Raw genomic sequence first — 13,219 nt, forward strand, 5'->3', positions numbered from 1 at the left:
TCGATTTTCAGACTTTAGAATCGATCACCTGAATTATCCCAAGATTTACGATCTTACATATATATTAACGAATGTACTATCAATCTAATTATGTATTGTACACGCATACCTGCGTTCTTAAGTATTAACGTGTTTTCTTTTATTTATAAGTATAAACATATTTACGGATCTGGTACTAAACGTTATAATTGACTCAGACTATAAGGGAGAGTATTAAACGGTTTATTTGTCATGAACACAATTATTCTTAAAAGATGACAATTTAGAACATACAGAAGAAATTTGTAAAATTTATTTGTAAGAATTATAGGAAAATAATAAATTTACTATTATATACCGACGCCCACAATTCTTTCATCTGAAACTCATTGAGGAAATTTTAGATAAATCAAGTAGAAAATCCAGAGGAGTGTGCTAAAAATCTGAACCTAACTGAGGAAAGCTCATGAAATGCACAAACCCAATTGAAAAAATTTTATTATTCTAACTTTATTATTTATAATTGATGAGATTGTTATTATAACATAGTGTAAAATAATATATTGATAGATTCTTTATGTCGCAAGCTTCCAAACAAGATGATAATCCTAAATATTTGAATAAGATCCTAAAGATCTTTGTATTTTGTCTTATTAAGTGTTCTAATACTTATGAACAAATATATATACAAGCATAATCAATGTATATATATATATAGAAATTCAATATAAGAAACCAGTTTATTTTCCTTCAAAAGAGAGGAAAGTATTGAAATTACAAATGATCTTTTAAACAGTTTCCTTTTGTTAAAGGTTTCTAAAGATTGTTAAGATTTATCTTCATTCTTCTAAGTATTCTAAGACTTACAATCTTAGGACTTGTGTTTATAATCAATCAAATTATAAAGCAATACTTTCCAAAGTATGAACATTATCCAGTTACATAAGACATCATGCATAAGAATTCAACTGGGAAGACCAATTTCCTTTTCCTAAACAGAACAAAACCAATGAAATATATAATCGACTTAACATTATATATTTAACAACGCTATAAAACAACAGTTTCAAAGGTAGAAATTATCGAATTAATGGAAACAGCATGGATGACCTATCCGAATCTCATCGAGACGTCATTCGACTGCAAAAATGCCATTACCCGAGGTTGTGCAAGATCGAAGAGCAGTGATAATACGATTCCAGACTCTTGTCATTAAAAGCGAAGAACTCTCGTTTCGCGAACACTTGCTTGCTTGAAAGTTCCGGTAATGGCGACAGCCGTATGGAAATCGTTTGTAGATCGTCCAATAAAGATCTCGGGGAACAGGAAGATATCGGAGAAATTACTCATACATGGGGAAACACGTAACTTCAAGTGAAACGCGTGTATTAAAACGCTGCTGTAGAAAGCGTTTCGGTCTGATTTGCGTAAACGACTCTTCCGAAATTGCTAAAGTCCATGAGTATAGGAAAGAGAGGATAGGAAGTAAGCGTTACTCTCGCATTCTACTATAAACGATGCACCTAAATGAAATTACCCATTAGAAATTAGATCGCAGCTCGAAAGGCGTTCTTCTGCGTCTATATACCAAAATTTCCACGCTGAAATTAGTACAGTGCGAATATGTATGTAGTGATATTTAGTATTAAATATATGTATACGTAATACGTAGCGTTTTAGTGGCATTCAGTAAGAAGCATAATGTGTAACTCTGTAACTATTTCGGATATGATACACATACGGGTGTACACTGTGAAACAACAAAGAACGTGTAAAGTCAAATAAGATTTTTAGTGGATTGAAAGGTTTGATCTTCTTTTACTAGAATGTTTTTGCTACACTGTTCGTATTTATGCATTTACGCGTGTATAAAATATAAATGAAAAGGCGAAAATGTAGAGAACGCACGTAATAATATATACGTAAAAAATATACGAAATATGCAAAGCAAAACATTCTTTAGATAAAACGATTTTTTATTTGGGTTCCTGTTTTCTTTTTTCTTTCGATTATGTCCGTATAAATTTGTACGAGCGTCTCATTTTTCACTACTTGACGAGAGTTCATAATAAATAATTCTCTTTTAATCCCACTAAATCCAGAGCAAAATTTATGGATCGCTACATTTTCCATACAACTTAATAATTAATCACAGTGCTTAATTTTGTCTGAAATTTAGAAATCAATAATGTGTACTTAAAAAAACTGTTTGCTGTCAATATAATGACATATCCATGACATGCAATAATGCAATAATAAATGAACGAAACATAAGATTTTCACATTGCATAGCGTTAAACTTGAACTCTTGTTCCTCTGAATTCAATCTTGAATTTCTTTTAAAGAATAAGAGCATCGTAAACGAGTAACTACAAGTAAAGGTCTTTATAATTTTTTCAAGTAAAGTAGAGGATTTTACAAGATCTTTAAATAAGATATAAAGCAGAAAGTACTTTTAACATGAATGAACTTTAACGCTGTTTTCATGGTTTTCAAACTATATACTAAATCCATTTTGGAATATGGAAAATATAAAAAATGAGTATTATAAAGCTAAAATTTCTTTTTATATAAATACAGAAATTTTTTATACACTCTCTAAATAATCATTTTGCAGCCAATTTTTAATGCAAAAGAAACCTTTGGGCTATTATGACCTCTTTGATTCTTGTTTTAGATTTGTTTCAAAAGAGAGAAATAGAATGAAGGGATTGTTACGCTGTTGAACTAATCTTTTTTGTAGTTATGTAGCTATGTAGCTATGAGAGACATTTTAACATAAATGAGATGTTATTTCTTATTTTTTCTTTCTGAGCAAGAGATCAGAGTCTGTTGAAAGAAGTACAAGTTTTTCATTCCAGTTAAAATAAATATAAAATATTATTTTCTAGTTGGAAACTAATGTTTGTCAGTAGTAAATAAATTTGATAAAAGAGATAAAAGAGAGAAAGAGAGAGATAAGAGAATATTTTGTTACTTATATAATATTAAAAAATACATATAGTAATTACTAAAAGTATTTGTACACCATTGTATTTACATATTATAGTACGTACGTACTAATCAATTAAATCCAAGTATGTTAAATTTCATATTATTTAGTAGTAGTTTCGCGTTTGATACCATGCAAATGAAATGTTGAACCTAATAAAAAATGGTCCATTAGAAAATGAGTATGTATAAATATTTTTTGTAGTCGCTACATATATACATATAAACAATGTTATGCAGAGTTATGATACCTACGGATAAACTTACGTAATACAAGTTGTTGTTCTTATTCTTATTTCTAATTTCTTACGCTATATCAGATTCTTACAGATTGAGCTCTTAGTTATTATATTTTACGTAATACGTAATATTATTAAGACATGTATGTAGAAAGTAAGAAGGCTATCGTTTAAAGTGCATACATTTTATAAAACATACTGTTCTGTATAATTTAATTTCGCGACTTCTTGTCTCAATTTCTGTAAGAACGCAAAAGCTTCAGGCACGCTGAATATATACATATCTGGTTAGAAAAAGTATTTTCATTCAAAATTTTATTGTCTTCGTATAATACCTTTCTTAATATCAAATCCACAATGCAAGAATTAAGATTATGTCACATTGCAGAGTATAACAAAATTGTTTGTAAAAAATATCTCGTACAAATATTTTTTAATTTATTATTTCTTTACTTTACCTAATAGTGATTATTAAAACTTATTATTCGAATTATTATTCGTTATAGTCACTATAATGCTTTGCTTGAGTATATGTTATAAATGTAATTGAATAAAAATATAATTCAACGCCAAAGTTAAATTATATCAACACACGTTATGATAAAAATACAATTCTTTCTTTTTGTAACATGTAAATAGAATCATTGAAGTGGTTATAATGAAGCATATAATAATATAATAGCTATAACGAAGTATTTATTGAACATTTCCGACACTGTTATACATTAACTTAGCACAAAATTATTGTATTAGCGTGGAATTTCCTTTCGTGACTTGACTGTATACTGAGACTTCTATGTATAGTCTTACACAAATTCTATACTTGAAATATTTGCAATTGAAAGATCAAATATTTTATAATATATAAACATACAAGATATTCTCATTTATATTAGTCATCAATAATCAAAATTAATAGTGTACTATTAATAATATAAAAGTCTTCTCAAGATCGATGAAGCAAACATATAAAATTATTTTATGCAGTAAATAGTGCCATAATTTTTGTATAAATTTACATACGTGTTTGCGTCCATAAAAAGTGTGGAAATAAGCTGCATAATTTTTACAGAGAAATCGTTGAAGTACTTTAAAATAGTTGACTGAGCTACTTTATACTGTTACATAGACATTGTAAAGAATGAAATAATAACCTTTGCATTTATAGAGTTAACTAAGATCAATGTTTTATCTATGTATCCAAACAATTAGTAGATAAAATCCCGTATAATAGATCATAGGTAACAATAAGTAAAATCTATTATTAATATTTAGTAATCACTTTTTCAAATATAAAAGTTCTCTATAGAATAGAAACGTATCTTCGTATAAAATTTTCCTTCTTTGTTTGTTTTATTACAGAAAATACAATTGAATTTTTATTTATTTTTCAAAAAATTCTGCTAACTTTTTATATAATTTACATAATCTTGAAATCCTTTTCCCAATTCTGGCTTCCAGCTGGAGCAGCCGTATAATAAATAGCACGATCGATGTGTTTTCCACATCCGTGAATACGAATACGCGATGTCGTGGATAATATATTTCTCGCACAGACTCATTGCAGATCACGGCCAATATGAACGACATATTTTGAAATTCAAATATTCTCGCCATTGACTTCTGCCTCTGTCTGAAATGCAGTATATACCAAATACCAATTACGTGAATGTGAACGATTACTCTTGATGACCATATTTTTGACAACAAATTTTTCCCAACTTTCAATTAAATCGATAATCTGAAATATCGATCATTTCAAATCAAATAAAAATGAAGGCAGATTGTACCAAATCAACGAAAATCCTAAAGAAGTGACTCGTTGTGAAGTCACACTCAAATATTTTTTTTTTTTTTTTTTTTTATTTATTTAGTAGACTATTTACAATCAATTCTCATACAGAATTTTAAGTAAATTATTTTGGCGTGGTACTGTAACTTGGATTATAAGAGTTTATAGTATGTTTGATTCTAGTTGAATCTAATGCTTCAATCTAATGGGTATTGTCTTTTTAGTCTGCGGATCTGATCCGTCGTGTCAAGTAATCGGGTAACTAATGGCTTTTGGTGGTTCATAACTCTTACATTATATCTGTTTCTGAACTTGGATATTTCTTCTTTGACTGTGGGTATCTTAAGTTCGCGATGTATCGTTTCGTTGGTAATATACCAAGGTGCATTTATTAAGGATCTTAGAGTTTTTGATTGGAATCGTTGGAATTACTCGCTGTTCCCCATAGTTGGATCCCATAAGTCCAAACAGGTTTTAATATGGCTTTATATAACATTACTTTACTAAGTTGGAGCGTCTGCCAATGAGCCAGTAGAATTTTTTAAATTTTGTTTTCAGTTCTTTGGATTTCTCCACGATGTGCCGTTTCCATGTCATTCTTCTGTCTAGATAGATTCATCTGACTGTATCTTTGTTTGGAATTGGAATATTATTTATGGTCACCTGTGGGCAGGATTGTTTTCGCAGTGTAAAAGTTATATGACTGAATTTATTTTCATTTATTTTGAAGCACCATTTGTGGAACCATTTTTCCATAGAGTCGAGATCTCGCTGGAGAATTGAGGAGGCAATTATCGGATCTGAGTGGGATGCTAATAAAGCTGTGTCATCAGCAAATGTCGCTGTGGTTATAAATATACCTCTTAAGGGTGGTAAATCGGTAGTGTAGATGGTGAACAGTAGAGGTCGGAGGACACTGCCTTGGGGTATGCCAGCTTCTATTGGGAATGTTGCGGTTATAGCGTCTAAGTATTTAATCATGAACAGCCTATTGGTTAGATATGATTTTAAGATAGAGTAGTAGGTGTGTGGTAGGATTTTCTTTAGTTTGAACAAAAGTCCTTCGTGCCACACTTTGTCGAACGCCTGCTGAATGTCCAGCAATACCGCAGAGCAGTATTTTTTCTTTTCTAAATCTTGGCTGATTTTATGAGTTAGACGATGAGTTTGCTCCATCGTAGAATGATGCTTCCGAAAGCCAAATTGATGATCCGGCATTGTTAGCATCTTCTCAAATAGTTTGGACAAAGTGGGTAGAAGACTAATTGGGCGATAAGAGCTAGTTTCGTGTATTAGTTTTCCAAGTTTAGGGATAAGGATAATTAATGATATTTTCCAAGACTTAGGATGGTACTCAAAGCGAAGAATTACATTAAGAACAAAGATAATGAGAGCAATCCCTTTTGTGGGAAGCTCCTTGATAGCTTTGTTACTTATTTGATAGGTAGGTAGGCTGTGCAACTTCGATGGAAGGATCGAAGGATGCAATTCGCAGGGGTTTCTAAAGAATTTGTGCACTGATCTGTAGGGTGAATATCTGCACATTTAACGCAGCGGTGATTGTGGTTGTAATATTTTTGCGTGTGGCCGTACCTTTGGCACCTTTTACATTGACCTATCTCTTTTTTTATAAAAGGTGGTTCAATTTTTATTACCGAATTCATTAGACGATTGATATTATAGTGTTACGCCACGAGGCTTAGTATAGATCGTATTTCTAACCGTCGCTCGCGGGCAGCGTCGCAGACAGATCGTCTTATCTGCCCGAAGGAAAATATACAAAGTATCGACGAGCGTGTCACGGTGATCTCGGAATATAGGATAATCATATTTCACATACCAGTTCGCATACCATAGCCATAGAAACTACAATTAAGCAGTAACAGCATACCTGTGTGACGGCATCCAGCGATAACCCCTCCACAGGAACCAAATCCTTGATATAAAAAATCCTCCCAAGTCAGTACTCGATATTCCATTCCTATTCTGTTCTGTTACACATTCTGTATCGTTACTCTGTCAGTTTTATAATAAATTTTGAAATAACTATCATAATTGAAGTAGGAATCTCCCACCTTACGTGCGGAACGCGAAATAATCTCGAACCGACGCGACAAGCGCATAGTTGTCACTAAGCAGCGAGTTCCAGAAACGTCGATTTCGGTACGTTATTTCATCCACACAAAGAAGGTGGTATACGTGATCATAGGCGCGAACGGTGGCGTGATCCGAGCGTAGTGGGGGTCGTCTCCCCGAGAAGAATTGATCTAAGGGCAATCAGTCTCATTTGAAAATTCTAACTGCATACATCGAGAGGTTTGACGAATAAAGTCGCTTAGTCTAACGAATTCATTGAGAGGTATCGTAAAGTCGGGTCGAATTTCTGTAACGCATTAACTGTATTCATCGCTAAATAATTTGTGACGCTTTTATTATTATACAATTTATTGTTGAATATACAAGCTATATTAACCTGTTAACACAGTGTTAAATTCATTGAACCACCTCTGTTATCTTAACCGAAACAGGGGAACGACTAATTCGCGGCTTGGATTATACGAATCGTAGCGAGAATTTACGCCTCTCGCTGACGCGTTTTCCTCGCGACCGCGTCTCTCCGCGAACGGTCGTAACATATAGGCTTCTTTGTTATTTGGTTTTTGCTTTAAGTCAATAAAGAATAAGAATAGCGGGTTTTTTGTGATTCTATGTCTTATATTGCTAATGTTGGTTACTTCATGGCCATGATTTAAGAGTTCAAGTTTCAGTTCATCTAAGTTAGCTGAGTGGTGGATATTGCGTAGTATCACGCGAAAAGGTCTTTCTTGTTTCAGTTGATATGTGGGGAAGTTTGCGTTCAGAGTTTTTAGTAACTTTGTTAGTTTTCTGTAGAAGTCTGGATTGGCCGGCAGGATTTTAACCTGATTGTTTTAGTATGTAATCCTCTTTGTTAATATCTTTCGCGATGGACTTTATCATCGTTTGAATGTTGATAACATCATCAATAAAGATTGGTGGGGGAGGAGGACTGTTTTGTGTATGTTGATTTGTTGATGTTTCAACTACGTCCATAGAATTATGTGTAGATTCTAATATTGCGAATCTGTTGTAAGTGGTAATGTGACTTGTTGACGGTTCGTTCTGACTAGTGTTTACATTTTTTTTTTTTTTACTGAATCAAGGTTACGTTTTTTGATGCTGTTGGTGTGGTTTGAAAGGCGGGATATATTATCCTTTTGCCACGAAGGAGGTAGAACGGTGCGGTTGTAGTTTTGTTGGTTAGGGCCTGATCTGGTTACTTGGGCCATCTTCGAGCTAGTTAATTCAAATTGAAATAACTAGTCGATAGGCTATGATTTGGATTAGAGATTAGAAGTGTTGGATTTTCGACGAGTAGGTTTAGAAAACACTTGATTTATTTCTGCTTCAACTCACTTTCGACGGAGGGTCGTCATTTATTGTGAACTTCACTGGGCACTAGACACACGTCTACACGCTTCGGAAAACTGACACTCAAATATGTTTTTGAAAGATATGGGTATTTTTCGTTTAATTTAACATAATATATATTCTAACCTGTAACCTTATGTAATTACTGTCATGTAAGTAACATGGGTGCTAATGCAACTAAAAAAGACTAAATAAAGAAAAGAAAGAATATAGATAAAACATTCAAAAATGTTTTAAGACTTTGTACATTTGTAATGCACAACGTTTAAGAAATTTATTATAGAATATTTAAATAATAAATATTTATATAATGTTTTTATTTCTGTTATATTAATTCTCTAAGTAACAAGAATGTAGAATTTTTCCTCTTAATTTTATTTATTAAATATTTATTACATTTTGAAACATCTTTGATTGTTTTTTAAAAATTGAACAATAAAATCTTGAATAATGAATTTTATTCATTTTTATAATTAAATATATCTTCGTTCATCCTTTTACTGAAAGACAAAGTCTTCTTCGTAAAATTTTTAATAATTCTTCATTTCTATAAGATGCTTACTTTATTAAATAAAAGAGATATGCTTATAAATGTAAAAACAATATTTGCGTTACAAAAATAAAAAAGAAATTGTCATTTCTTAAAATAATCAGTTAAACATCTTTTATTCATCTTATGAAAGTCCAGTATGTTATGATGAAAATTAATAATTAATAGGATAAATATTGAGAATTATTATTTTAACAAGGCTTAAAGACGATAATTAACAAATTATATTTTATAAAAAGTAAATATTATTTTTAAGAAATTATATTTTAAATATTAATTACATTTTAAATATATTAATTTCTATTAACATTATATGTGTATATTAATTATATTTTACACTTTTTAAAATTATAGTTCCCAAAAATTTGGTTAAGGAATCCATTAAATCTTCCATTAAAACCAAAACGACAAAATTTTATCAGTATCATTATGTTATATTGGTTAAAAAGAGAGAGAAAAGCAGGTTACAAAACTTTTCCAGTTTAGACCTTTTAACTCTCAACTAGTCTGCCTAATTTGGAGAGACGCGTGCAGACGATATTCTTTCAAAAATTGACGGACCACGGTACTCCTGAACAGAGTTTCTCAAATATTTTGTTCTTCTGGAAACGTTTCAGCTTGGCTACAAAAGAAATAATCAAATTTTTGCGTTAGCAGAAAATTGCATTCCTATCTTGGATGTTGTCGATCATAGAATGGAGAAACGAAAGAATAAATGCTTCTCTCCGTAAAATGCTCTTTTTGGGTTATTATTGTATGAAAGAGAATCATTAGAAATTAAAAAGAAAATCTATATGGATGTAAAAGCGCCAAATCCACACTATTTCCGGTTTTGCTCAATTCAATAACCCCATAAATTGCAGGCAAAAATACTGTTATGTTTTCTTTGATTTTATCTTCCTTTGTTTCATTTCTTTCTAATGTAAAATTTTTATATACAATGATTTGAACATTAATATTCGGACATTTCATGATTCTTTAGTATTATTTAACTTCTCTTTCTCATTTAAGAAAAGTATATGTATTAAATAAATAAGATATATGTTCCTTTACGAAATACAATATTTTAATGTATATATATTTTAATATATATTAAAAAGTTATTAATATATATTGAAGATAATTAGAAATTTGTTCTAATGTATTGAAGTCAACTAGTTAACTATTTTTAATAGATGTATACAACAATATTTCACACATTATAATACCCGAATATTATTGCAAGTCGCTGTACTGAATTTCTAAATCAGTTGTCTTATTTACTTAAAAATATTTTTGGATTATTTATAATTTCAAGGAAGGTTTATTTAGTAAGGTTTGGGATGGATGAGAGATTTTTTAAATATTTGGAACTGGTACAGTTTGAGGATCTCTGAGTTTGAAAAAAACAGGCCAGGTGTGACTACAGTGCGTTGAAGAAGGGTGTCTGCTCGATAGGGACTACCACACTAACTACAGTACTAAAACGAACAAAACAAAAAGTGGGTCGAAGTCCACTTGGAAATTGAAAATAGACTGTTTTAACTTCAACAATCAAACACTGAGTAGTCACATGGTACTCAACACACTGTTCCTTACAAAGCAGAAGTGGAAATAGAAAAATATTTGAGACACATTGTATACATCAAAAATATTGTTTACATCGAAGAAGACATCATAAGATGTTCTATCGGATTTCATAGTGAATAACAAAAATACAAAAAATTACGTGTTGTATATCAGTTGTGAATATAATGCAGAGAAAATGAGGTACAATTGTATTCTTTTCTTAGGAATTTAAATCTTAGAGGGATAAATATACCGGAAATGAATCCATAGTAGTACATAGAGAAGAACGAAGAAAATAATGGAATTACATAATACGAAATAAAACGAACACGGGAGGTAGTAATAATACCTTCAGTAGAAAAAGGAGGAATGCAGACTCTTCGAAATACGAACAGAGAAGAAAAGCGAAACAGAGTTAGACTCAGAACAGAAAGAAAACGAAAATCTGATTGTGGTAAATGCTATTAGGATTGCTAACGGTGGATTGATTGAAAATCATCGAGCGAAAACAGTTACAATTTTCTTCAAATAAAGCAAAGGTGTTAAATAAAATAATTGCAAGATTAAAAAAAAATAAAATAAAATAAAACAGTAGTAAAATATACATTACATGTTATTACACATTATATACAATATGTATATTTTTTTTTTATTATTTAATTTGTACTTTACAATTTGTTCAGCTGGACATTTGGTAAATACAATATGTATATGTTACTCTTTTCTGGTAAGGAAGATAGTACTTTTCCTTGGAAGTCTCGCGGAAATCCCACCCGCTTAGTTAGTTTTATTTAGCCTAAAGCTATTAAGTAGCCGTGGGTCGAAAATTCTGACTTCTAGAGCACATGTTAACTCTAGGGGGTGCATAATGATACGTTTCAAGACATTCTGTACTTTCGTTAGAAAAACGGAAACAAGGAAAAGGACAAATATATAAATCAAGCACCCTTATTTTTAATATTTTGTATGTACATTATTTCGATCATTTAATGAAAATTGTAAAGAAACAATATATGTAAAAACCTCATTTTATTTCCAAATCGTTAATTAATATTAAAATATATATATTTTCTTCTTTTTTTTATTGTTCATTCTAGCTCCAAAGGCCACACATGGACTTGGTTTATATAACCGTTTTTCTTATCACTTACTCCTCCCCGTCACGTCATTTCTAAACGTATAAATCTATAAAAAGCATACCTACTACCTATACCTATACTATTTCATAGGCATTTCCTACAACTAATATTAATATTTTGTCTAGGATACTCAAACAATTAATAGATAATATGCCTCATACCTCATAATAGATAATAGATAATAATAATAAGAATAAGATCTATTTTTTAATAATGATAGATAAAGTTTCCTAGAAAAGACATGTATTTACCAAATGTTCAACTGGAAAAATTGTAAAGTACAAATTAAATAATAAAAAAAAAGAACAAATATTTTATACTTAATATACGTTACTATGTCACTCTTTAAAATAAAAAATGCTCAAAATGCTATAGAATGCGAATACCTTAATAATCAACTAATTTATATTAGTCAGAGTTCATTGTATTATGCAAGCACAGTAAGTAATTTGTTAGAATCAACGTTACGTTAACGCACCATTTCGTTTTAATACTTTTTAATTAATTTATGTTATTGAATTCTGTTTTCCAACGTTATGATTACAAAAGGGAATCCCAAAAATTTTGTTAATATTTTCATGGCTATTTCTTCTCCCTTTTGCATTTTACAATTTTATGAACTCCGAGGTATCTATAGTATTATAGTAAATTATCTCTTTTCAAATCACAAAAATGTTGCTATGTTTCTGGTTTGTATAGTGAACTTCTGTAAGATTACATTAATATTCCAATATACTTTTCATATCTTGATAAAACTATATAATTTACTTTACATTTCTCAACAATGTTATCATTTGTGTAACCTTTATGCATTATTTCCTGTTTGGCCGCTAATGGATTGATACTGGTAACCTGTGACCTGTAGCTTGTAACTTGTACAATGTCGCTAATAATATTAGTTTCGCTAGTAATATTATCATTAGTAACATTAATATTATTAGTGAAATTCTACGAGTTAGCAAAAATTCAAATTCTCTTGCATAATAGCATTAAATTTGGCAATGAGACAAATAAAGATCTTCCAGTAAATTTTACAAATTACAATTCAGCTAATCTAACTTCTCCATTTCATGTAAAATTGTAAGATTATAAAATAAAAGTTTAGAACGTGTAACTTATAACTTCTCAATTCACTAATATCATTAATTGATAAATCATTGTGCACGACGGCATAGTATTTAATATAGTATTTATAATATTAATAATTAATAATATAAAATAATAATAATACATAATAATTATAACATAAATATAATAAATAAGAATAATATATTATAATATTCTGGTATAATATTTCTTCCATTTCATGGTCTTACTCAATTCACAAATTTTATTTCTTTCCATAAGTAAAATCAAATTCTTATTTCTTATTTGTTTCTATACTTCGAGCGGTGCATTGTTCAGCGACCAGAAAGTGTTGCCGGATGTGAGGTAAGAAATTTTCAAAGACAATATGTTTTCTATAAAACAAGTAGCGTGACTTTATAGAATCTGCAGAGAATAAGCATCCGGCGCGAAGGAAGACAGTTGC

General features: G+C 30.3%; 1 protein-coding gene across 2 annotated transcripts in view; it reads right to left on the reverse strand.

Moving 5' to 3' along the window:
* The window catches only part of LOC139995157 (adenosine receptor A1), a 321,882-nt gene that overhangs the window by 292,295 nt on the left and 16,368 nt on the right, over positions 1–13,219 (reverse strand). The window contains exon 1 of one of the 2 annotated variants that reach the window (XM_072018411.1): positions 6,893–7,249. The exons of the other annotated variant lie outside the window; for it this stretch is intronic. The gene's annotated coding sequence lies outside the window, so the exon portion shown is untranslated. Of the gene's footprint in view, positions 1–6,892; positions 7,250–13,219 lie in introns of those variants that run through there. 2 annotated transcript variants of the gene reach the window in all.

The sequence above is a fragment of the Bombus fervidus genome, chromosome 2 (assembly GCF_041682495.2).
Source record: "Bombus fervidus isolate BK054 chromosome 2, iyBomFerv1, whole genome shotgun sequence".
Lineage (NCBI taxonomy): Eukaryota > Metazoa > Arthropoda > Insecta > Hymenoptera > Apidae > Bombus > Bombus fervidus.